This window comes from Tupaia chinensis, unplaced genomic scaffold, assembly GCF_000334495.1.
Source record: "Tupaia chinensis unplaced genomic scaffold, TupChi_1.0 Scaffold000333_1, whole genome shotgun sequence".
NCBI lineage: Eukaryota > Metazoa > Chordata > Mammalia > Scandentia > Tupaiidae > Tupaia > Tupaia belangeri.
This window is the reverse complement of record NW_006159827.1, coordinates 1,186,831-1,191,428: the sequence shown is the minus strand read 5'-3', so window position 1 is coordinate 1,191,428 and position 4,598 is coordinate 1,186,831. Positions and strand designations below refer to the sequence as shown.

General features: G+C 50.9%; 1 protein-coding gene across 1 annotated transcript in view; it reads left to right on the top strand.

Moving 5' to 3' along the window:
- IRAK2 (interleukin 1 receptor associated kinase 2) overlaps window positions 1–4,598 on the top strand; it is an 81,242-nt gene that overhangs the window by 67,932 nt on the left and 8,712 nt on the right.

The window sequence follows — 4,598 nt, the reverse complement described above, 5'->3', positions numbered from 1 at the left end:
CCCCCTGGGGGGTGATTTCTCACTTTCTGTCTCTCTATCTCTTTCTGTCTTTCTGGCGAGCACACGCGCCCCATAGCAAAAACCTCTCAAAAAAGAAAAAAAGCTTGTGGAAAATGAAGTTACAGTATGAGTTTTTTTTTCCTTCAAGAATTACTTTATTTTATTTAGTGTTATTATTTCTAATTTGACCAGAGATAGACAGAGAGAGAGAGAGAAAGGGAAAGTAAGAAAGCAAGCTACCAAGTCCAGGACTTGAACCGTGGTTGGCCATGTGGGAGTCCAGTGCCTTAACCACTGTGTCACCTGTCAGCCCCACCGTATGAGTTTATTTTGGTCCCAAAATGTTTGAAATGCCTGCGTAATTGATAGTATGTATTTTCATTAACTTTGTGAAGACCCTTCATGTAAATATATAAGCATCTATAAATAATGGCAGTCTATGGTATGATACAAGTTGACGTCTGTCTGTGAATGAGAGGGTCGCCAAATCTTGATCATGGCCATATCCCCTATCTCATGGTTACCTCTCCCCCTTTGTAAGCTCCCTGCCTGTCATCTCCAGCAGCCAGTGATCTGCTTGCTTTCTTTCTTTGTTTTTTTTTTGCCCTAGTACATGTATAGTTGCCAGAAAGAGAGAGACAGTAAGAGGGAAAGTGAGAAATCACCCCCAGTGTGGATGGCCGTGCTGCAATCCTTCCTCCATTTTCCTCCTGGGATTTTGGGCACGCATGTACACGTGCCAGGTGTGATTTTCAAGTTGCCAGGCCTGGGGTTTGAACCATGGTTGGCTATGTGGGAGTCCAGCATCTTAACCACCACCTGCTGGCCCCAATAAAATAATCCTTTTTAAAAAAGAAGACTCGGGCCAGCAGGTGGCATGGTGGTTAAAGGTGCTGGACTCCCACATGGCCGACCGTGGTTCAAGTCCTGGACCTGGCAGCTTGCTTTCTCGCTTTCCCTCTCTCTCTTTCTCTTTCTCTGATTGAACTAGAAAATAATAATAATAAATAAAGTTAAATTAAAAAATAATTCTTTAAAAAAAAAACAAGAAGACTCAAATGGCTGTATGTACATAGACTTATCTCTGGCCCCCATTCTGTCCCGCCGGTCTGGGTACTTTTTGCCTACGTCGAGCTGTTACTGTTACTGTAGCTCTGTGGAGTGTTTCGAAACCCGGAAGTGTGGTGGTTCCGGTTCTGTTCTTGTAGCTCAGGGTTGCTTTGGCAATGTCAGTTTCCTTATAGTATACCGAGTACTTAACCAATCTAAGCATTGAATTCAGTGTATTTATAACCTGTTTATACATGCAGTATATAAATGTATGTGCCATTATACAAACATATTGCGTACGTTGTAATTTATACTAAATGAGTATACTCACATATTTGTATGGAAATACAATGACTGGGCCAACCCACGGTGTGGTCGTTAAGGTGACGGGATTGCACATGGCCTACTATGCACCCTTGCGTTCATTTTCTATTTATTTATTTATTTTTGGAGAGATTTTTGCCATAGGGCCTGTGCACTCACCGGAGAGACAGAGAGAGAAAGTGAGAAATCATCCCCCCAGGGTAGTGGCCACGCCGCAGTCCCTTCTCGTCCATTCTCCTCCTGGGATCTTGGGCACGCACATACACGTGCCTGGCATGTTTTAAGCTACCGAGTCCAGGACTCAAACCGCAGCCATGTGAGAGTCTAGCGAAGTAACGCCTACGCCATCTGCTGGTCCCTGCGTGTATGTTTTATAGGTCTCCTGTTGGTTGAGAAGTCTCTGTGGCTTCAGGACCATCTTGGAGGTGGGCGGGCGCAGCCACCATCTCCACACCCCGTGCTCACAGAGGGCGTTTCTCACCTCCTTCCCGCAGAAGGATCTCCTCCTCTCCGAGATTCCGAGCGGCACCGTGTCGCTCTGCTCCAGGAAGACGGACGTGGAGAAGGTGATGGCCAGAGACTCCCTGGAGAAGGGGCCGGGGCGGCTGCCTGAGGACTGCGCCGAGCCCCGGCCCCCCCCCGTCTGCCTCTGCCTGCGGAGGCGGAATGCCAGCCTGGAGGAGGTGAGCCTCAGCCTCAGCTTGGCCTCCCCGCTGCGGCTCACGTGGGCCTGCTCCAGGGACCAGGCTTTGCCGGTCTGCTCTCCTAAACCAGCGCTGTGTTTGGTCGTGAGTAGTGGAATGTGTGGGAGCTCGTGTTAGCAAAAGGGGGCCGTGTATGGATCGCAGGTGTGTGTGGGCCCGGGTGCAGGGCCAGACCCTCAGGAGGTAACGGAACTCTGCTCGCTCGCTCTCAGTCTGCTCCACCCTCTTCTCTCTGAGCTCTGTCTCTCTCCCTCCGTCCTCCTGGCACGAGAACATGGCCGCCTCCGTTTATATGTTACGGTTCCACACCCCTCTAGCTAGGTCTGCCTTTCCCGGTTCCAGCCTGTCAGAGAGAGAACCTGATTGGTCTAGCTCGCATCAGGTGCCCGCCTCTCTACCAGGCAGGGAGGTGAGGCAGGTCCAGTGTGTAATCCTGGCTGCCGGGGGCTCGGTCCCTGTGGTGACAGGACGAGGTCCTGGAGGAAGGGAGCACGCGCAGTCCAGGAAGCGGCCACCACAGGGCGGAAGACGTTTTCCTATGGATGTGACAAGTGCAGGTGGCTTTCAGGGTGAAAGGTGGAAATTTGGGAACTAGTGCTCGGTCTTTCTAAGGACAAGTCACCTCCCCCGGAAGGCCCTTAGAGATCACCTAGTCGAGTGAATTTCAGGTGGCGTCTGCCAGAGGGGGGCTCACGGGGAACACTGAGTGGTTGTCGGCAGGAGCTGCGGGAGCTGAAGTCACTCACTTTCACTTCCCATAGTCACGGCGGGTTGCTAATATTTCACCGGAGGTGGAGTTCCACATTTGGAAAAAGTTCAATAGTTCGAGAGTTGGGGAAGTGACGGCCCAGCGAAGAGTTCTTTTTTCTTTTTTTGAGAGATTTTTGCTATAGGGTGCATGTGCTCACCAGAGACAGACAGAAAGTGAGAAATCACCCACCAGGGAGATGGCCACGCCACAGTCCCTTCTCCTCCATTCTTCTCTCAGGATCTTGGGTACGCACGCACACATGCCTGGCGTGAGTCTTAAGCTGCCGGGTCCGGGACGTGAACTGTGGTCGATTACGTGGGAGTCCAGCAATGTAACTGCTATGCCTTCTGCTGGTCCCAGAGGAACAGGAGCTCTGTCAGAGCTGTCTGGACCCAGTTAGCACTACCATGGGGCAGGAGCTGGAGGCCTGAATCATCGTCCGAAGCCTGGGCTAGAACCAGTGCCGCTCAAGTGCCCGAGTGCCATGGTGTCCAGTCGTCCACTCGGCAGCCACGTGGTGGCCCAGGGCACCCTCTGCCAGGGACCCAGGCACACTCTGCTCTCTGCTCCTGGAGCTCCCAGTCTGAACGCTGAGCACCAGGGGAGTGCATGACGGGGACGCCACCCTAGAGGGCCTCCTTGAGTTAGTGGTGTCTAAGCAACCACCAGCAGCCCAAGGGAAGGAGCAGGTTAGGCAGATGGCCTGGGCTGAGCGAGCCCGGCCTGGGCAGGGTGACTGGAGCACAGAGTGGCTCATGGAGCAGGGTGGCCGTGACGAGTGGTGAGGAGGGAGCAGCCCGGGAGTTTGGGAAAGTGACTGACGCTTTTCAGCATGGGTAGGACACGATCAGATTTATATTCTGAAGAAATCTCTCTTGGTGGCTGGGCGGTGCTGTGGTGGTTAAAGCAGCCGGACCCCATATGGCTGACTGCATGGTTCAAGTCTGGACTTGGCAACTTAGAAACAGAGGACTCTCTCTCCTCTGGCTCCTTATTCTTTCACTCAGCCATTTACCTCTTTATTCATTCCATTTGTTTGTTCAGTGTATCAGTTACTGGAGGGCGCAGCTGTTGTAATAAGGATGCTGCAGGACCAGCAGGTGGCGTGGTGGTTCAGGTGCTGGACACTCCCACATGGCCGACCATAGTTCGAGTCCTGGACCTGGTGGCTTTTTTCTCACTTTCCCTCTCTCTCTTTTCTCCTCTGTGTCTCTCTCTGGTCAAATTGAAATAAACGAGGGAACCAGCAGTTAGTGTAATGGCTATGTCGCTGGACTCCCACGTAGTCGAACATGGTTCGCGTCCTGGACCCAGTGGCTTAAAACCCATGCTGGGCGCGTGTGCGTGCGTGCCCAAGATCCCGAGAGGAGAATGGAGGAGAAGGGATTGCAGCATGGCCATCCCCCCTGGGGGGTGATTTCTCACTTTCTGTCTCTCTGTCTATCTCTGTCTGTCTGGCGAGCGCATGCGCCCTATAGCAAAAACCTCTCCAAAAAAAAAAATTGAAGTAAATGAGTGAATAAATAAAATTAAATAAATAAATATTTAATAGAAAAAAATAAGGATGCTGCATCACGTGGTAGTTTAGACAAGATAGGGTTTTTATTTTTAAGAATTATTTAACGTTATTTATTTTAATTTTATTTATTCATTCATTTATTTTAATTTGATTAGAGAGAGAGACACACAGAGAGAGAGAGAGAGGGAAAGTGAGAAAGCAAGCTACCAGGTCCAGGACTTGAACCATGGTCAGCCATGTGGGAGTGTCC